Consider the following 23,409-nt stretch of genomic DNA (forward strand, 5'->3'; position numbering starts at 1 on the left):
GCCTCACGTCACGAACTGTCGATCTAACCGCTCAACTCTCCACGCTGCTGGGAGAAAGGGAGCTGGGATTTGGCACGATACATGTACACATGCGCTACCGGGGTCTAAGCGATGTCAGGCAGGGCAGCCGATCGAGGCTACGGTCTCACAGAACCCCATATAAAAATGGGAAAAAACGTTAAAAAGTTGATGCTCATTTCAAGTCAGTGGCTACTGTCAGGGATCACTGAATAATAATAATAATAATAAAATACAAAATCCACATTTATGTAAAGTAATGTATTTACAAATGATAAAATAAATTGCTTTGCATGCTCAGCTCTTCTTCAGCTAGAAATGACAGTCTTGGTTTAGGATTAAAAAGCCAGTGCCTCGAAATAATAAGCATTCTTTAAAAAATGATGATCATTAGGTAATTCCCTCGTTCTCGATCTCCAAACAGAGCCAACCGTCATGGGAATCTCCTTGAAACTGGTTATTTACAACTGTCCTCTCTTCTCAAACCTGTGCTATGGCCTTTAGGTATGTAGCTGTTTTCCGTTACCTGAGGCACTGAAGAACAGTTTAGCGAGTATTTTTAACTATGTCAATAGCATTGTTTTATAATTAACAGTTCACAGTAGAACAAAAATTGACCATCAGAGCTATCTTCTGTTGTTTTAGTGTTGCATGATCCTTCCAAAAGGTTTAATCCCCCATGTTGATGACCGCCCCCTCAGAGACTAATCATTTCTTCATTTCACAGCCAATGGTTCTTGCAAAAAACAATTTAGACCCTTCCAGTTGATTTTGTAATTAGAGCATACATTTTGAAGCACGTTATTTTAGATACTGATTGATATGAACATTTCAGACATTTGAAAACTATGCTACCCAGCACATTTCATTGAAAAGCGTTTTGTAGGGCTAAAAGCAATATACGTCTATCTTCACTGATTTTGTCCACGTAAAGAGATGAAAAAGATGCAATTCCTTTCATTGCCTTTCCACCCTAATTTCTTGAAAGCATTTCTTCTTCCAGTAGATCTTTTCCTAAGTGTTCTCGTATTTGAATACTAATTGTCGTCAGAATATTTTCTCACAAACCCTCATTAGTAAATTTTCAATGAAATGTGCGACAAGTTTGTAAACTTATAGTATTCAAATACGAAACACAATTAGATAAAAGACTTGTTGGAAACAAAACTAAAAAGAAGAAATTCTCTGAATTAGTCGTAGTGACAGTAAATTAAACCTTTTTGTCCGGGGGTTGTAATCTTAATCAGAAATTACTGATGGGAATCTGTTCTACTGTATGCTGTATTGAAGGAACAATGCATTGACATGAACATCAAACTGGGCCTCGAAATATATCAATCAATCGTCCAACAATAACGTTTTGCTAGTCAGACATAGCTGGTTTCAATAAAATGCGACCACAGAATCAACTGGGAAGGGTCTAAATTGCTTTACAAGAACCATAATGTCAATGAGAGAAGATTAGTCGAGGGCCGTCATCAACATGGGGAACTCGATGGAAGGTAATAAGTCATTTTTACAACAGAAGATAGCTTTATCATCAGACTTATTTGTTTCTGAACTTATATCAAAATTTTAATTATAGAAATCCTTGCATACCACAAGTCACCCTGATACTGCCGCTACCTCCTCTCCGCCCAGGTAACGGAGTTGCAAACAGCTGACTCGGTGCAGGCGCCTGGTGCTGGTTTGAGAAGAGAGGAGGCTGTAAACAACCGTGGGAGGCAGTCACCTGAGGAGATCGCGACGGTTGGCTTGTTTGGAGATCGAGAACGAGGAATTACCTAATGATCATCATTTTTTGAAAGAATGCCTTATTGTTTCCCTTGTTTTAAAGTTTGTTTTTAAGTCCTCATAACCAAGACTGTCATTTCTAGCTGAAGAAGGAGAGCTGAGCAGCTCGAAAGCTCCTGAATTTATTTTATCATTTGTAAATACATTACTTTACATAAATGTGGATTTTGTATTTTATAAACATATTCACGGGATTGTGAAGAAGATTTGCAATAATAATAATAATAATAATAATAATAATAATAACAATAATAATGATGATGATGATGATGATGATAAATGCCCTTTGTTACGGAGACGATGCGTGAACCGCCATCAAAGATTCAAGAAAGGGTTTGTTAAGACACGCTTGCTTCAGTCTCCTGCCAAGAGTGTCCCATCTATAATTCAGCTTCCGTTATTCCAACCCCTCCCCGAGGTCCCTCATGCATTTTTGATCAGATATTAATTAGATCATTTTAAGGAGCGTAATAATCTCTCTCTCTCTCTCTCTCTCTCTCTCTCTCTCTCTCTCTCTCTCTCTCTCTCTCTCTCTCTCTGGCATAGGAGGATGTTGCAAAGGGGAATCGACACTCCCTAGGGGAATGCATGTTAATGGGTATTTAGGTGCATTGATGTAATAACAATAGATGAGGATAATAAAGTCAGTTTTAAGTATGTATGAATATCTCTATCTATCTATCTATCTATCTATCTATCTATCTACATACGGGTATATATACTGTATATATTTATATATACATTATATAGACAGAAAGACAGACAGAGAATTAGGTCATTTTATATATACACATTTAATATATATATGTATATATATATATATGCATATACATATATATATATATATATATATATATATATATATATATAGAGCAGAGAGAGAGAGAGAGAATAGAAGAGAGAGAGAGAGAGAGAGAGAGAGAGAGATCAGTATTTATATGTGCACATATTTAAATATCTATTTATCTCTTATCTATCTATCTATCTATATATATATTTATATTTATATATATATGTAACATGCAACATAAATTCAATTTCATTCAATCAGCAGAATCCTGCCAACCGACCTTAGCGACCGCACACACACACACGCGCACACGCACACACGTACATACATACACAGAAACGCGAGCAGTACGGTAATCTGGCTTCATTAGCCGGTACTCAGTCGGTCACACAGACCGCAGTTTTAATTATAATGATCCCAGGTACCATTAGAGTCATTAAAAACGTACCTTGCCCAAAGGATTAAATGTAATTACCCTTAACCTGATAAAAGTCCTTCGCTTCTGCACAGAGGATTTCACATGTTTCCTTTTTATTTCCTTCTCTCTGTTGGCTACGCCATGTTTTTTTCTTTGCGAGGGGGCGTTGGTGGGTGGGTTTATTCGTATCATTGCCTGCATTATTTAGCTGTGTTCCAGAGTTGAAAACTGGAGTTACAGAAAAACTGGAAATATAGAAACAAATATAATTATAGAAAAAACTGGAATTAGAAAAAAATCTGAAATTATAGGAATAAACTGAATTATACATAGAAAAATGGAATTATAAAATAAACTGAATTTAGAATATAACTGGAATTGTAGGAATAAACCGGAATTATACAGAAAAAATGGAATTATAGAAAAAATCGGAATTATAGAGTAAAACTGGAATCAGAAAAAAGTGGAATTATCGAAAACAAATCTGGATTTATAGAAAGAAAACTGGAATTATCGAAAAAACTGGAATCATCGAAAAAACTTGAATTATAGAAAAATCTCTGCTCTATTTTGTCTCGTTTTCTTTCCTCATCTGAACACTATAGATTCTTCCGCTTAGCTACTGGTTTTATTCTGTCCTACGTAAGATGAGGGCTGTTGAATCTGTCGCTCCCGCTGTCCTTTCACTCACACCCGGGCATTGATTTATTCGGGGGATGAAGCCGCTAGCCTTATGCCAGTGCAAATTCCGCCATGCTTTGGTCGGTAATCACCCATTCAATAACTGACCGAATCCTGTGTCGCTTAACCTTTCACTGGTCGAGCAATGCTGTTTTACGCATCATCTCTCGCTGTTCATTTGTTCTGATTTATCAAAAAAGAAGATTCACTGAATTATCAAAGAAGAAGATTCACTGATTTATCAAAAAAGAAGATTCACTGATTTATCAAAATAGAAGATTCACTGATTTATCAAAGAAGATTCACTGATTTATCAAAGAAGAAGCAATGATTTATCAAAATAGAAGATTCACTGATTTATCAAAGAAGATTCACTGATTTATCAAAAGAAGATGCACTGATTTATCAAAAGAAGATTCACTGAATTATCAAAGAAATTTCACTGATTTATCAAAGAAGAAGATTCACTGATTTATCAAAGAAGATTCACTGATTTATCAAAGAAGAAGATTCACTGATTTATCAGAGAAGATTCACTGATTTATCAAAAAAGAAGATTCACTGATTTATCGAAGAAGATTCAGCCTTTGAATATTCAGTGGAAAAATCGTTCTTTGTATTTCATGTTTTTCAGTGGCGAAAGGTCTGTGGGTTTGTACGGAATATTTCCTCTGCAGAATTTATCAGTATTGATATTATTATTATTTAGAAGATGAACCCTATTCATATGGAACAAGCGCACCAAAGGGCCATTGACTTGAAGTTCAAACTTCCAAAGAACATGGTGCTCATTAGGAAGTAAGAGAAGGTAAGGGCTAATGCAGAAGAAGAGAGATCTCACTTCTCAAAAGAAAAATGAATAAATTGACAGACATCCTCAGTAGGAGACTGTTCCACAGTCCAACAGTGTGAGGAATGAGGACCTCTGGAACTTTGGAGAAGTTCCACAGCGAGCACATTTCAAGAACTTAGGGCACACCCTATTTTGAGAGTGAATGGGTGTTCTGTTACTTGAGCCCTGTGACGTGTGACGGACGGTGCTCTGCATTAGCCTGTGTGCTCTGAACTAGGCTATATGTTGCCTGAAGGGTTCCATCCGTTACTTGCTGCGCTGGTGGAGAGGGTGTTCCGTGTTACGTGCTGCCTGAGAGGGAATGGTATTCTGTGTTACCTACTACCTGAGAAGGGGTGGGGCATCGTTAGTATTCTGTATTACATGCCGTCTGGGTGGGATGGTATTCTGTTACGTGCTGCCTAAGACTGGTGGTATTCTGTTACGTGATATCTGAGTGGGATGGCATTCTGTTACGTGTTGCTTAAAAGTAGTGGTATTCTGTGAATACGTGCTGTCTGAGTGGGATGGTATTCTGTTACGTGTTGCTTAAGAGTGGTGGTATTCTGTGAATACGTGCTGTCTGGAGTGGGATGGTATTCTGTTACGTGTTGCTTAAGAGTGGTGGTATTCTGTGTATAGGTGCTGTCACAGTGGGATGGTATTCTGTTACGTGTTTAAGAGGGGACAGTATTCTGTGTTACTGCTGAGGGGATAGTATTCTGTTACGTGTTGCTTAAAGTAGTGGTATTCTGTGAATACGTGCTGTCTGAGTGGGATGGTATTGTTACGTGTTGCCTAAGAGTGGTGGTATCCTGTGAATACGTTCTGATTAGGATGGTATTCTGTTACGTGTTCCTTAAGTGTTATTGGGATGGTATTCTGTGTTACGTGATGTCTGAAAGGAACTCTTAGGATAGTCATAAATGTTTTCCATAAATGTTTATATAAGCAAAGCTTCGTTGTATACAATAGTTACCTAACTACAATATCGGCAATACGGCCTCTAGTATCCAGTCATGTCAATGATATTCCGTATTGGGTTACGTATAACAATCACTTGGAATTATCACCATCGATCCCACTTTATAATTTTTGTGCGCAGACAGAAATAATTTCACTGAGAACATTTCATTTCAAGAGGAATTACTTTTTGCACATCTTGTAATTGAAATAACTTCAACTTCTGGGTCAAAATTCTATCTCTCTCTCTCTCTCTCTCTCTCTCTCTCTCTCTCTCTCTCTCTCTCTCTCTCTCATGACAGGAAACAAGTTGAATTCTCATTTCCTTCGAGTCCATTTTCTTAATACTTCCCCTTCCCTTCTGCGCTCCCTATGCAAAAATTCCGGCGTCAGCTGTGCTGCACGCTCTCTCTCTCTCTCTCTCTCTCTCTCCATCTCTCTCTCTCCTCCCCTCTCCCACCCTACCTACTTCTCTCTCTCTCTCTCTCTCTCTCTCTCTCATGCCAATCCTCTTCTCTCCCACCCCCCTTCCCACCCTACCTACCCCTCTCTCTCTCTCGTTTATTTGTGTTCCGTGAAAGAACTTGAAATTTCCTCACTCTCTCTCTCCCTTATTTTCTGTTTAAGCTCCGCGAATGATGGAGTAATCCCTCCCCCATTCTCTCTCTCTCTCTCTCTCTCTCTCTCTCTCTCTCTCTCTCTCTCGTGTTGAAGGTTATTGCCAATTTAATCAGACTTCACATTCTTACCGTGTTGTTAATTTTGAAACAAAGGTTTTTAATTCCCGAGCGATTTTTTCGTGTATATATTTCGTCGATATTCAAATTCCGTAGACGTTTATTAACTCCTGTCACTTCTTAACGTATGCAGAACATTCGAGGTACTAGGGGTATTGCAGGACTTTTCGGTTAACGTGGATTCCGAGCTCTGTTACTGAACCCGACAGACACCCTGGGGCGGTGGGGTGGGGGGAGTGCCGTTAGCGCACCTCACGCGACGCATTGTAGGCATTACTTAGGCTTCTTTGCAGCGTCCCTTCGGCTGCAACCCCCTTCATTCCTTTTACTGTGCCTCCATTCATATTCTCTTTCTTCCATATTGCTATCCACCCTCTTCTAACAATTATTTCATGTTGGAACAGAGAGGTTTTCCTCCTGTTACATCTTTCTAACCTACTTACTCTCAATTTCCTTTCCAGCGCTGAATGACCTCATAGGTCCCAGTGTTTGGTCTTTTGCCTTAACTCTGTGTTCCGTTCCCGAACCCGACAGTTAATTAATCATTCGATTTTCTATCAGTAAATCATTGAACACCGTTAAGGTACTTGGCTGGCGTTTTAAGTGAGAATCCACGGTAAGCAGACAGTCTATGTTTTTATATACGATAAATAAATTTATTACGATTCAAAAAAGACATTGTAGAAAGCATCGAAAAGAAAGCATGACGGAAAGGTTACCAAGCAGCTTTTGAAAATATTCATTCAACTGCAGAACTTCAGAAGTGCAGCGAAAATGCGACGTACTACTACCCTTATACTATTCTTCTTGTATTGTAGTACATTTTTATTTAATTATCTATTTATTAATAATATTTTTCTTTTTTAATAAGCGGGATCTCTTCTTTCTGTATTTTGCCTTTACCTCCTCTAACTTCTTCCTAATGAACACCATAATGCTCTTGGAAGCTTGAATTTCAAGTCAGTGGCCCCTTTGGTGGGCTTGTTCCATATGAGTAGGTTTTATCTTCTGAATAATAACATTTTAATTCATGAAATGTAATGAGAAAAGAAGGATATGTATGCATTTGAATAAACAACAAATCATTATGTAGATGAACAGATAGAGGATTGAAAAGTAAAAGTTGGTGAATAGGAAATTTAACAGAGATTAAAAGATGATTTCTTACCGATTCATTTTCGTAGATATAAATAAACAAGTAAAAATGAGCAGAAGTTTCTTTGGCGCAACCGAGTTTTCTGTACAGTGTATCATCAAGGCCACCGAAAACAGATTATCTTTCCGTGGTCTCAGGATGATGCTTGTATGAGACGCCAATGAAACTTTAACCACGGTCAGTGGTGGCCTGGTTTGTATCGTTGCCAGACGCACGATTATGGCTAACTTCCATCTTAAATAAAGTAAAAACTAATGAGGCTAGTGGGCTGCAATTTGGTATGTTTTATGATTGGAGGGTGGATGATCAACATACCAATTTGCAGTCCTCTAGCCTCAGTAATTTTTAAGATCTGAGGCGGACAGAAAAAGTGTGGACAGAAAAAGTGCGGACGGACAGACAAAGCCAGCGCAATAGTTTTCTTTTCAGAAAACTAATAAAAGAGGAGTACTCAGCATCCTAGAACTGGTAAGATAATTGAGATGAAACCGAAGCCTAATGAAAATGTGTTAAAATTTTTGTAGTCTCTAGCCAAAATTCCCTCTTTAATTCAGTGTAGAAAAAATGACATAACTAATAAAGAGAAATTCCAGAAAAAATGACATAAGAAAAACACATGGTTTCTGCTTCCGAGGTATTCGAGGTAAAAAAATGACGTGACTAATAATACAGTTCCAAAATTCGAGAAATTCCTGAAAAATGACACGGATAATTAAGAAATTTTAGAAAAAATGACATGACTAATAAAAGAAATTCCAGAAAAAATAACATGACTAATAAAAGAAATTCCTGAAAAAAATGACATGATTATTAAAGAGAAATAAAAAAAAAATGACTGACTAATAAAAGAGTAATTCCTGAAAAAATAACATGACTGTTAAAGAGAAATTCCCAAAAATGACATGACTGTTCAGAAAATCCTGAACAAAAAATGACGTGACTTTGTAATAAAGTTCCTCCATTCGAGAAGTTTCGACAACCCCGACGGAAAAAAAGTAAAAAGAAAAAGAAAAAGTGACAATGAAATGCTTTGAGACCTCACTCATCAGTTTAGCAACTTTGTTTTGCTTGGGAAAGTTTTTCCCTCTTAATTAAATGGCTCTCGTGTAAAAAAGCGCCTGGGGATCCTGACTCTCTTTTCTCTTGCGTTTATTAATCTACAAGAGACTCGTTGGCTGACACTTCTGCCTCGAAAATAACTCTTATGATGCGTCAAAAAATGCCATAAGATTTTTATAATTTTTAAAAAGTTATTTTCCACCCATTCTCCCCGTAAGGAGGGCAGCGCCGTCAGTGCACCTCATGCGGGGCACTGTAGGCATTGCCTAAGGTTCTTTGCAGTGTCCTTCGGCCCCTAGTTGCAACCCCTTTCATTCCTTTTACTGTACCTCCGTTCGTATCCTCTCTCTTCCATCTGACTTTCCACCTTCTTCTAACTGCGAGGTTTTCCTCCTGTTACACCTTTAAAACCTTTGTACTCTCAGTTTCCCTTTCAGCACTGAATGACCTCATAGGTCTTAGTGCTTGGCCTTCAACCTAAATTTTTTAAATTCCACTCCATTCGGGAGGTTAATGAAAATGAGAAGTCAAACATAACAATTCATTATGCTAGTAACTATTCCATTGATCAGTGTTGATGGAAAATATATGGAAAGTGTTACTTTTGTCTCTCTGATATTGTGGAGAAAGGCTACCTTCACAATGTGATTAGTTATTCCATACTCCTCTGTCAATATACTTGATCATTTCCAGTGAAAAATTTGGCAAGGGAATTTTTGGGTTTGGAAACAGCCGTAAAACAGAAAAGGCTATTTGTGAAATGCGCCGAAGTTTCTTCAGCGCAATCGAGTTTCTGTACAGCGTATAATCAAGGCCATCGAAAATAGATGTATCTTTCGGTGGTCTCGGGATAATGCTGTATGAGCCGCTGCCTGAAACTTTAACCAAGGCCCGTTGGTGGCCTATTCTATATCGTTGCCAGACGCACGATTTTGGCTAACTTTAACCTTAAATAAAGTCACAACTGCTGAGGCTAGAGGGCTGCAATTTGGTATGTTTGATGGTTGGAGGGTGGATGATCAACATATCAATTTGCAACCCTCTGGCCTCAGTAGTTTTTAAGATCTAGGGCGGACAGATTAAAGTGCGGACGGACAGACAATGGTTTTCTTTACAGAAAACTAAAAATAAGGAAAGGCTGTTTCGGAAGATGCAGATCTTTGAATCCCAGAAAGGATGAATTCAGATATCTGGCAGCCTCTTCCTTAGACATACATTTTTACTTCACAGTTAGACGCTTCAAGAAAATGCCGAGACGTAGACCTTTTTATTCTCTTTCTTCATTTTTACTTGGTTTTTGTATCTTGGGCCAGACAATACGAGAGAGTTCCTGCATTTTTGTTTGCAAGTCTGATACTTTGGAATTACCAGCGCCAGTTAAGTTTTCAATTCTTTTTATGTTATTTTTACCTTCAGGAACAGACGCACCTGCAAGAATCACCTGAAAATGCAGAAATACTGAATAAAAATTATATATATATATATATATATATATATATATATATATATATATATATACATACACACACACACACATATATGCACATTAAGATGACAGAAGTGTATAAAATTTAAATATATACACATATATAATGCATTTATATACATATATATTTATATATATATATATATATATATATATATATATATATATATATATATATATATATATATTATATTTATGTACATTTTGATTTTATACATTTCTGTAATCTCATATATATATATATATATATATATATGCTTAAATATAAATAAGATAATTCAGTCACACCTTGACTCCTTTACCTTTGTGTGAGAAGCATTTGCATATAATATGTGTTTGTTCTATAGAGGACTTCATCGCGTTATCTTTGTTCTCTGTAATTACGCTTTTTGCGTTTCTGTTTTCCGAGATTATGGGAGACAGAGAAGGACGAGGAGAAAAGGAGGGAAAAAGAGTCAGAGAATGCCGTAATGAAGTGAAGTTCATTTATCTCTCTCTCTCTCTCTCTCTCTCTCTCTCTCTCTCATTGTAGTTTTTTCTCTCACAATCGATGTCCAGAGGAATTATGCTGACAGTATTTAGCTTCGCATACTCTCTCTCTCTCTCTCTCTCTCATCTCTCTCTCTCTCTCTCTCTCATTGTAGTTTCCTCTCACAATCGATGTCAGAGGTTATGCTGACCAAAATCTTCATCTCTCTCTCTCTCTCTCTCTCTCTCTCTCTCTCTCTCTCTCTCTCTCTCTCTCTCTCTTAGTTTTTCTCACTATCATTGACCATAGGAATTATGCTGACAAGAAATATATGTTTATTCACCTTCCTCTCTCTCTCTCTCTCTCTCTCTCTCTCTCTCTCTCTCTCTCTCTCTCTCTCTCTCTCTCTCTCTCTCTGAAGCTTTCTCTCACTGTTGATGACCACAGGAATTATGCTAACGGAATCATATGCTTTTTCACCTACGCCTTTTTCCTAGAGGGGGTTGGGGAGGTTATAACGGGCAGTGGATGTGGTTCAGAGAGGTACAGTTGTCTAACCTCACAGATGCTTACCTCCTTACATCTGGGTGAACTGATGGGCAGTAGGAAGGAAGCAGCCACAGAGCTAGCAAACTTGAGCCGAGGGCTGCTCTACTCCTTTACGATGCCCAATTGGAGGTGGCCTCTTCTCTGTCAATTTTTCACATTCACGATTGATCCCTGGTGCACTTTTCCTGCCAAGGCGACCAGATTCCTAAACAGCAGCAGCAGCACCAGTATACAGTAAGCCTAAATGTGCTTCCTCGCTGTCGAACTTCTCCAGACTTCCAGAGGTCCTTTATTTCCTCCCTCACACCGTTGGACTGTGGGACAGTCTCCCTGAGGATGTCGTGCAAGTGGAACTCTAAAATTACTTGGGTAGATTCAATGCATTACTACTCTAGAGAATTCTCCTGTATTTTAATAATACACTTTTATCTATTCATTTATTAATTTGTTCATTTATTTCTTCTTTTCTAATAGCCGATCTCTCTCTTTTTTTGCCTCTCATATTACCTTCTGTTACTCCTTTCAAGTGAACACCGTATCTTTTGGAGCTTGAATTACAAGTCCATTGTCCTTGTGGGTTTGTTACATATAGTTAGGGTTCATTTTCTGAATAATAATAATAATAATAATAATAATAATAATAATAATAATAACTCTCTTCTTGTTCTAGGTCTAGTTGTTTCGATTCCTGAATTTATATTTGTATTAATCTGTGCAAACACTTTTTCCCATGGCCTGAATAGGGCTGTGTGTGTGTGTGTGTGTATTATTATTATTATTATTATTATTATTGAGAAAATGAACCTATTCATGGAACAAGCCCACCACAAAAACCATTGACTTACAATTCAAGTTTCAAAGAATGTGTAATTCATTAGAAAAGGTAAAGAAGGTAACAGAAGGTACCATGAAAGAGATCACTTATTAAAAGAAAAAAAATTAATTAAATTAATAAATAAAGAGATAAAAATGCAAGTAAATTATTAACATATAATTTGTGCAGTGGATTTTGATCATTCCTCTGAAAAGCATTTAGTCCTTTTTCTTTCAGATTTACTTTGACACCTTTATAATTATCGTGATAATTTTGCAATTGAAATTATGTGCGTTCGAGGTCACAGCATGATTAGCTGTTTTATCATTTAGGATTTTTATGGGAGACATAATTAATTTGGAGGAAAAAGTGCTAGCGTCTATCCATCCTTTTGAAAGCACGAAAGGAAAGTGAGAATGTCATTGTTGCATTTCACATGGTGCACGAGGTTAATATTAATTTTGCCAGATGAAGAAAGGCCTCTCTCTCTCTCTCTCTCTCTCTCTCTCTCTCTCTCTCTCTCTCTCTCTCTCTCTCTCTCTCAGCAATTTTCTTTCTTTACTTATCTCTACATATCTATATATTTTTTCTCTTTTCAGCAGCATTTTCTCTCAATCTCTAACATTTTCAGTCTCTCTACCTCCATATCTCTACCTTGTCAACACCCCTTCGCTCTCTCTGTCTCTCTCTCTGTCTGTCTGTCTGTCTGTCTCTCTCTCAGCTGTTTGCTCTCTGTACTTCTCTACATATCTCTATATTTTTTCTCTTGTCAGCGGCATTCTTTCTCTTTATCTAACATTTTCAGTCTCTCTCTCTCTCTCTCTCTCTCTCTCTCGTCTCTCTCTCTCTCTCGTCATCACCCACTTCATTCCGTCCATCTCATTCTTCTTTCGCTCGATTGGACGAAAGTGTGGAAATTCTCTCCCCCTTCAGTTATATTTTTCTTCTGTTTTTCACTTCGTACCTGATGTCATCATCACGTTTTGGCATCTACTGAGAGCCGAAGGGGACTCTGAAGTAATTAAAGATTTTTTTTTGGGGCAACGCCATGGAAAAAGGCTTCCAGGATTCCTGCCTTACAGGATTCTAGGCTTCCAGGCTTCCATAGATTAGTTTTGGAAGGGGTTCTGGAAGTCTATCAGCGTCGCGTCCAAGTTTGCTTCCAGACCTGGCTTCCAGGCTTTCATAGATTAGTTTTGGAAGGAGGTTCTGGAAGTCTATCGGCGTCGCGTCCAAGTTTGCTTCAGACCTAGGCTTCCAGGCTTCCATAGATTAGTTTTGGAAGGAGGTTCTGGAAGTCTGTCAGCGTCGCGTCCAAGTTTGCTTCAGACCTAGGCTTCCAGGCTTCCATAGATTAGTTTTGGAAGGAGGTTCTGGAAGTCTATCAGCGTCGCGTCCAAGTTTGCTTCCCGACCACAAGGGGCGCCCCCAAAACGATTCAGGACTCTGTCTACTTTACAGATTGCGAATCATACCAGATGGCTCTGCTACAGGTGGTTAGGGCCTGCTGAGAATGGGTTGGGAATTTTGATTTTTTTTGTGCGTTAGTATATTATTTTTCAAATTTTTTTTTTTACTTTCTTGTATTCATGGTAGGTAGCGTTGTGGGCTAGCCACTCGCTAGGCCCGGAGTTCGAGTCTTCGGCCGGCTAATGAAAGTTAGAGGAATTTATTTCTGGTGACAGAAATTCAGTTCTCGCTATAATGTGGTTCAGATTCCACAATAAGCTGTAGGTCCCGTTGCTAGGTAACCAGTTAGCTTAGCCACGTAAAATAAGTCTAATCCTTCGGGCCAGCCCTCTCTAGGAGAGCTGTTAATCAGCTCAGTGGTCTGGTAAAACTAAGGTATACTTAACTTTTAGGGGAAACGAGGCCAAGTAGATTCCACCTGTGGGATTGGTTTCTTGCTGTGTGAGACGAGGTAGGGACAAGTGAGCCTCACACGCATACACGCGCACACACACCCAACACACACACAAACATATATACATATATAAACAAATGTATATATATATATATATATATATATATATATATATATATATATATATATATATATATATATATATATATAATGTATACGTGCTGTTCAGTGACTTTTCGCTTGCCGAGAGACTGTGCTTGAACAGGCATTACCCGAGGCAGAAGGAACCACGTAAAACGCAGCAGGCAGAGTCTTAGCAACAGCAGCAATCAGCTGTTGCCCAATGCAGCAGTCCATTATTAGGGAGGATGAGGGCATTTCGCTTACGCATTCCTCTGCTCTCGCCCCAGTGTCTTTGATGGGTGCAGGACTGACTCTCTCTCTCTCTCTCTCTCTCTCTCTCTCTCGCTTCCAGATAGTGATATGCTCTCAGAAATTATTTACCCGCTAAGTTATCGGAACTATATAGTGTTTGGTTTCTCTCTCTCTCTCTCTCTCTCTCTCTCTCTCTCTCTCTCTCTCTCTCTCTCTCTCTTCAGATAATAGTGATGTGCTCCTCGTAAACTGTATTTATAACCTCTCTCTCTCTCTCTCTCCTTGCCCCTGACAGTGATATGCTCTTCATTAGCTATATTTATAACCAACTCTCTCTCTCTCTCTCTCTCTCTCTCTCTCTCTCTCTCTCTCTCTCTCTCTCTCTCTCCCCGACAGTGATATGCTCTTCGTAAACTACATTTATAACTCTCTCTCTCTCTCTCTCTCTCTCTCTCTCTCTCTCTCTCTCTCTCTCTCTCTCTCTCTCTCTCTCTCTCTCTCTCCGACAGTGATATGCTCTTCGTGAACTGTATTTATAACTCTCTCTCTCTCTCTCTCTCTCTCTCCCCCACAGTAACTTTCCGTCGAGTTGTGCATTTGCATAGTCAATTGCGTCTTCTGTGTTCGTAGGTAAATTCAGTCCTTTTCCTTTTCGAGTTAAAGAACTGTTTTCGCGTTTCCAGTTTCTGAAGCCCTTGTCATTACCGGTCTCCCTCGGATCGAAGTTTTGGGCGAATTTTGTGTCTCGACTCATTCGCTGCAATGAATTTGAATTTAGGCATTCGCCCTCGAAATGGCGTTTGTTCGGCAGTTGAAAGAAGGGGCACTTCTTTTACGGGATGTTTCTTTAGTTATTCATTCACAGTTTTATTATTATTATTATTATTAATTCCCTAGTTATTCATTCACAGATATTATTATTATTATTATATTATTATTATTATTATTATTATTTCTCAAGTTGTTCAGATATTATTATTATTGTTTCTGTAGTTATTCATTCACAGTTTTATTATTATTATTATTATTATTATTATTATTATTATTATTATTATTATATTATGATACAGGAGATAAACCGGTATTCACATACAACAAGCCTTTACGGATTATTATTATTATTATTATTTTATGACACGAAGATAAACCGCCATTGATTTCTTCTACTGAATGTTGTTTCACTAGCTATTTATTCACAGTTATTATTATTATTATTATTATTATTATTATTATTATTTTTATTTAATTATTTATTTGTTTTGTTTATTTAAGCATAACATTGAACGAGGGGAAAGGCGTAATGGTTTAAAACGTTATATATGCTAAAATTTTTTATTATTATTATTATTATTATTATTATTATTATTATTATTATTACTATTATTATTGTTATTATTATTATTATTATTATTATTGTTATTATTATTATTATTATTATTATTATTATTATTATTATTATTCAGAAGATAAACCTTTATTCATTGGAACAAGCTTACAGGGGCCATTGACTTGAAATTTTCCATTACCCTCTTATTTCTTTCGATTGAAGACCTTAATATTCTTTGGGAGCTTGAATTTCAAGTCATTGGCAAACTTGCTCACATGAATACAGTTCATCTTTTTAATAATAATAAATAAAACATTAATATAAATACGTCTTCCCTCCTCGTTCAATGTTATGCTTAAATAAACAAAACAAACAAATAAATAAATAAAGAAGCTGCATCTGTCTTCTTTATCTAAGATAATCAGCCATTATTGATAAGAGAATTACTTAGTTCCGAGACTGCCAAAAAACGCTTACCTGGTGTAAAGTAAATAAAGCGAAGTCTTTTAAATTGAAGTCTTCCTCAACACGAGGGAGGAAGGAATTAAAAGAACCAATATTTAAAGGAGATTACTCTAATCAGTCAACAAAGACGTGAAGAATGTAAGTCAATAAGAAGCGAGGAGATAAGAAGGAAAAATACCAAGGGGAGGAGGAGGAGGAGTTGATGTTATTGTTGTTGTTGTTTTAGTAAAATACAAGAATGAGAGAGAATTGAGAGAAAAGCTTGTGTGAGGAGGAAGAGGAAGGAAGGGTTTTCATAACATACAAGAATGAGAGAAAATGAGGGAAAAATCAGTTGAGAGAAGATGATAAGAGAGAACTGATTAAGGAGAAGGAGGAAGAGGAGGTTTTAGTAGCATGTAGGAATGAGAGAGAATATGAGAGAAAAGCTAGTGTGAGAGAAGATAATAAGAGAGAATTGATTCAGGAAAATGGGTTGAATGATTTTAATATTTCTCTGTTTGAATGACTGCTCACTTTGATAATAATAATAATAATAATAATAATAATAATAATAATAATAATAATAATAATAATAATAAGTAACAGTCAGTGAGTTGTCAAACCTTAGATATTTTCATACAGAGCAACGGGATACTTTCGAGTATGTGAATGTAATGAAGTATGTGAATATAATGAGGTATTTGAATATAATGAAGTATGCGAATATAATGAAGCATGTGCATATAATGAAGTATGCGAATATAATGACATGAGGCCCTCTGTAGCAAAATCTTAAATAGATTTTGTAACAGAACAAGGGCAAACAAGAGGCCCACTCAGTACAAAAGAACACCTATGTATATTTTTGAATTTTAATAAAAAAAAAAAAAGAATAATATTTTAAATTCAGGTAGAAAAAAAATTTACGAAAACGTGTTTTACACGACAAGGGCGACGCCCACCCCACAGAAGTGCTTGCTAATGAAGCGACGAGCTCACCTGAGCCTGTCTTTTCACAGGTAAGGCCAGGCCCCTACGAGACCAGTTCGCTATTTCACGAAACCTTTCCGAAGAATGTTCAGCCTTTAAAGAAAAATTTTTTTAACGCCCGAAAATATTTGCTTACATTTTTATTTATTTACTAATTTGTTAATTTATCTGTTTTTCTTTCTGTATTTCCCTTTACCTTTTGTTACTTCTTTCGAATGGACACCGTGATATTCTCTGGAAGCTTGAATTTCAAGTCAGTGGTCCCTTTGGTGGGCTTGTTCCAAATGAATAGGGTTCATCTTCTGAATAATAATAACAATAATAATAATAAAGCTGCAAAGATTTACTTTGCCAATAATAATAATATTAAAAAGGATGGCTGTATTATGCGAATTCATCTTATACAAGATCTTTTTTATTTTCCTTACAATTCGCTTTTCAGGCTCAGCGATGTTGGTCAGCAACTGGCCAATATTCATATTGGAAAAAGGATAGTGTGTGGAATGCGGGAAGTCACACACTGTCCTTTTTCCAGTATGAATATTGGCCAGTTGCTGACCGGCATCGCTGAGCGTGAAAAGCGAATTGTAAGGAAAATAGAAAAGAACCTGTATAAGATAAATTCGCATAACAGCCGTCCTCTTCAATAAGACCTGTTTGAGAGAGAGGTCTATTTCCTTCGAATAACAATAATAATAAATAATAATGATAAAGGCGCAAAAGAATTACTTTTGCCCAATTATATCGGAAGAATAAAAGGGGAAAACGAAAATCGTCGGACGAACGCTAAAAAACGTCTGCTGTCGGATATGTACCGATTATTGAAAGTTGTACGGAAAAAAATTGCCACGTGCTTCGAATTGTCCGGTCTGACGTCCATGCCTTGAACTTATTCCCGGAAACACACTCGCAATAGTTTTCTGAATTAACAGTTGTGGCGTTTCGAAAAAAAAAAGGCGAAAAAATTAGTTTTAGATAAGTTTTTCAAAATACGTTTGAAAAAAAAACCAAACCGTGGCAAGAAATGACAGGAATAATTGGGGAGAGGGGAGAGAAAGTATTTTCAAATCTTGACTTTAAATACGTTTGGTAAAAAAAAAAAAAAAAAAAAAAAACCGCGTGGCAAGAAATGAAGCAGGAATAATGAAAACGTGTGTGAGAGAGAGAGAGAGGGTGTTTTTGGAGGAATTCGTAGAAAGTCCTGACATTTAAATAAGGTTTAATAAATACAAGGAATAAAAAAACCTGCGCGGCAGAAATGAAGCAGGAACAATAAAAGAGAGAGAGAGAGAAAATTGAACATTTTGTGTGGTGGAGAGGGAGGAGGGAGACTGGTGAAGAGAGAGAGAGAGAGAGAGAGAGAGAGAGAGAGGGGTGGGGGTAGTGTTTGGAGGAATTCATAGAGCCCTGAAATTTTATCCAATTGCAAAATATCCGTGACAGCCTTTCGGCTCCTTTCCCAGTGCCACCATCCTGACAACAAACATAAAAAAAAAAATCAATAAAACTTCACTAGAAATATGTTCCGGCAAACTTTGGCCATTACCCTCAACATATGCACGACCCTGGAGAGGAGGGGGTTTTGGGTGGGGTTAGTAGCTTGGGAAGGGGGTGGGGAGTATTTGCCAGAGGGCAAAAAGGATCAGAGGATTTCCTACCGAGGTTTTGAAGAGACTTTTAAATGGATGCGTCTGGATTTTTCGAAAACAGGAAAAGATGACATTTAATGAGCAATTGAAGCGAAGACTAATATATATATATATATATATATATATATATATATATATATATATATATATATATATATATATATATATATATATATATATATGTATGTATGAATGTATGTATACGACGACAAATGCACTCACGATTTATAGACAAGTAATTGTTGCAAGAATAAATCAATGATTTTTTCTCCTATATTTACACTGAAGAAAAGACTGCACTTACTCTGAAGTGGGGAATCTCATAGTAAGTCAGACGTCGGCCACTAAATCATTCATTCTCCTCTTATCTGCTGACTCAGGCGTTTGCACGGAAATTCCCAGTGAGTTTAGATATCTGCATTCATATTTATATTGTCCTTACAAGGTACTATAGTCTATTTGTGGGGGCTGACGGTATAAAGTATCCTCTCAGGAAAACAGTGAAGGGAAGATAATCTTATCGTATGTACTGACATGAGAGAGAGAAAATACACATATAAGATTTGTCCTTAGAATAACACCCCGTAGGTGGTTGGTGCCGTCAGTGCACCTCATGGTGCACTGTAGGCATTACTTAAGGTTCTTTGCAGCGTGCCTTCGGCCCGTAGCTGCAACCCCTTTCGTTCCATTTACCGTACACCTCCTCTCGTATTCTCTTTCTTCCATCTTACTTTCACTCTCTCCTAACAATTATTCATAGTGCAACTGTGAGTTTTCCTCCCGTTACAACTTTCAAACCTTTACTGTCAATTTCCGTTTCAGCGCTGAATGACTTCATAGGTCCCAGTGCTTGGCCTTTGGCCCAAATTCTCTATTCAGTTCACAGTGAATAACTCTCTCGAAAGCAAAGTTAGTTATGCATTTATTGATTCATTTGTTTCTGTAATGAGCGGATATAAAAAAGCGAGGCGAAACGGGCTTTTAGATGAGAATTCAGTCTTCACATAAAAAACTCTTAGATTCTCTTGAATCCGATATTTTGAAAGAATACTGAATTGAATTTCTCAACAAGCTTTTTTCAGAAATTAGGTTTCATATCTTAAACTTTCTTCTGTTCCGTGAAGTGTCTTCTCTTGTTAATTTATCTCACTTCTTATTCAATCTTTTCGTCTCATCTCTGTTCGTTGTTCGGTCGACGGAGTTTTATTTTATGACTGTCTTCTTTTGTCCATAATTATTCTCTCTCTCTCTCTCTCTCTCTCTCTCTCTCTCTCTCTCTCTCTCTCTCTCTCTCTCTCTCTGGCACCACCGACCTTACCCTAACCTGTCTACCACACAAAATGTTCAATTCTCTCTCTCTCTCTCTCTTTCTCTCCATCAACCTTACCCCTCCCTGTCTACCACACAAAATGTTCAATTCTCTCTCTCTCTCTCTCTCTCTCTCTCTCTCTCTCTCTCTCTCATTGCGATACATACGATAAGATTATCTTCCCTTCTCCGAGAGAATACTTTTATCAGCCCTAAAAAAACAGACTATAGTACCTTGTAAGGACAATATAAATACGAACACAGATATCTAGACTCACTGGGAATTTCCGTGCGAACGCCTGAGTCAGCAAGTAAGAGGGAGAATGGAGGATTTAGTGGACACCGTCTGACTTATAAGGAGATTCCCCACTTCAGAGTAAGTGACGTCTTTTCTTCATTATAAATATGGGAGAAAATCATTAATCTAATCTTCCATAAAGACTTGTTGACAAACCGTGAGTGCATTTGTCGTCACATATATATGTATATATATACATATATATATATTTATTTATTTATATATTTTATACACACACACACACACACATACATATATATATATATATATATATATATATATATATATATATATATATATATATATATATATATATATATATATATATGTATACTGTATATTCTAGTCTTCCCAATTGCTCATTAAAATGTCATCTTTTCCTGTTTTCGAAAACCCAGACTCATCCATTTAAAGTCTCTTCAAAACCTGGGGTAGGAAATTCCTCTGATCCTTTTGCCCTCTGGCAAATACTCCCCCCACCTTCCCGAGCTACTAACCCCCACCCAAACCCCTCCTTTCCCGGGGTCGTGCATATGTTGAGGGTAATAGCCAAAGTTTCTAGGAAAATGTTTCTAGTGAAGTTTTTTTTTTGATTTTTTTCGTTTGTTGTCAGGATGGTGGCACTGGAAAAGGAGCAGAAAGGCTGTCACGGATATTTTGCATTGGATAAAATTTCAGGGGCTCCAACAATTCCTCCCCCTTCTCTCTCTCTCTCTCTCTCTCTCTCTCTCTCTCTCTCTCTCTCTCTCTCTCTCTCTCTCTCTCTCTCACCACACAAAAATGTTCCCTCCTCTCTGTCTTTCTCTCTCTCTCTCCCTCCACCACACAAAATGTTCAATTCTCTCTCTCTCTCTCTCTCTCTCTCTCTCTCTCTCTCTCTCTCTCTCTCTCTCTCTCTCTCTCTCTCCCCAACCACACAAAATATTCAATTTATATTTCCACCGTTTGTGTACTTTCATTTATCCATTTGTTGACGTGCCCAAGTAATGTTTCGTAAATATTGATTCTCTTTTGTTTGTTGCTCCGGCCTTTTGGAGAATTTCGACTAATATTTGCGCAACACTTCCGCCAATTAATTTTTCCTCTGATGCTTTTAATTCTCGTTTATCACCCTTTTCCTGTCATTTACTCCCGGTTTATGCATTCATTTACCTTCTGTGGTTGATGTTGTTTTCGTTAAATTAATAGCGGGCATTGTGCCAGCACGGGCTCTTGCTCGCAGAGTAGCCCCCCACCCCCAATCTTGTCTCTCTAAAACAGTGGTTCCCAACCTTTTTTTTTTTGGCCATGACCCACCTAATCACCTCTAAAATCCTGATGCCCTGTGGTGATATATAATTCTTATATTCACGTCGAGGAATACTAAAAGGCCATGAACGTGGTCTAAACATTCTCGAATTGCCCCCCTTAAAAATCAAAATACCCCCCTGGTGGGGTGTACGCCCCACGTTGGGAACTACTGCTGTAAGGAGTTGGGAGGTTCTATTTTCTTGTCCCGGAAACCTACTGGTCAACAGTGCGGCCGATTTCTTCACGGCAGGGTGCCGGGGCACGATAATGAAACATTCTGACTACTACTAATTCTATTTCAGCTACTACTACTGATGCTGCTACTACTATTCTTATTAGTATAAAAAATTATGAGAGAATAATTTCAGTCCGATGCACGATATTTAAAGGCAGCTTATTAGAATTTACTCATAATCATTATATATCCCCGTTACATATGTTATCAATATAGGCTACCTGACCTTTTGGTGTCAATTGAACGTATTTCTTTTAAGCGAAATGGTCATTCAGCTCACGAATGAAGAATTTAATTGGTTTCATCGTGTTCGTCATCAAATACTGAGCGGTGTAAAACGCTGGGGAGAAATTGATCTGTCAGGTAAAATGAATAATAAATGATGAGTGATAAATAATGAATAATGATCGAGAATTATGTTTTCATTCAGAGGTGGACGAAGGTGTGGTCGAGGTAACGGAAAAAGTGATGGTAAAAATGACCATGGCGAAGCTAGAAGATATGTTGTTAATGATTGTTATTAATTTGGATGTTAATTGACTCTCTCTCTCTCTCTCTCTCTCTCTCTCTCTCTCTCTCTCTCTCTCTCTCTCTCTCTAAAAACTTGTGGTTCAAAAAGAAATGTTATTGATTATCGTTATTAATTTAGATAAATGCTCTCTCTCTCTCTCTCTCTCTCTCTCTCTCTCTCTCTCTCTCTCTCTCTCTCTCTCTCTCACATTTAAAAATAAACAGTTAAGTTATAAACACTTTCAGAAATAATATAAGCAATTATGATTTATGTCATATATATATATATATATAAAATATATATATATATATTTATATATATATATATATATATATATATATATATATATATATATATATATATATATATATATATATATATATACAGTATATATGAAAATATGTATATATATGCATTAATAAATGTATATATATACATTAATAAGTCAGTGAATAATTGATTAAATAATCAGTTGTAGGCATCAATGCACCTTCACGCTCAGATATATAGGAGGCCATTCCACAATAATACAAGTTGTATAGAAAATATATATATATATATATATATATATATATATATATATATATATATATATATATATATATATATATATATATATATATATATATATATATATATATAGACAGTAAGCTTCAAATACCTTCACACTCCAACATATTTTGTTTTGTATTGCTTTTGATAAAACTTGCAATAGCCAGCGAAAGCTTACCATCTAAATATATATTTCTCTTGACAGTTCATATTGTTGTGCAAATAATTTTTAGTAACTAATTCAGCTGCAGTATCGTATTTAATAAAAGTAAATATTTCAAAAATTTACATTTTACTGGCGGAAAATAATTCCAAGTTCTTGTTCTGGATTATATCTCATCATCGCCGTAGGGGTAGTGTCATCAGTGCGCCTCACGCGGTGCACCGTAGGCATCACTAAAGGGTCTTTGCAGCGTCCCTTCGGCCCACTAGCTGCAACCTCCTTCATTCGTTTTACTGTGCCTCCGTTCATATTCTCTTTCTTCCATCTGACTTTCCACCCTCTCTAAGAATTGTTTCGTAGTGCAACTGCGAGGTTTTCCTCCTGTTACACTTTTCAAACCTCCTTTCTGTCAGTTTTCCTTTCAGCGCCGAAAACCTCATTGGTCCCAGCGCTTGGCCTTTGACTTAAATTGTATATACTATTCTATTCTATATATATATATATATATATATATATATATATATATATATATATATATATATATAAATATATATATATATACATATATATATTTATATCTTATTATCATTACGCCACAGCTTCTTGCGTTCTGGGCTTGTTGCATATGAATAGG

The sequence above is a fragment of the Macrobrachium rosenbergii genome, chromosome 1, assembly GCF_040412425.1.
Source record: "Macrobrachium rosenbergii isolate ZJJX-2024 chromosome 1, ASM4041242v1, whole genome shotgun sequence".
In the NCBI taxonomy this organism is placed as follows: Eukaryota; Metazoa; Arthropoda; class Malacostraca; order Decapoda; family Palaemonidae; genus Macrobrachium; species Macrobrachium rosenbergii.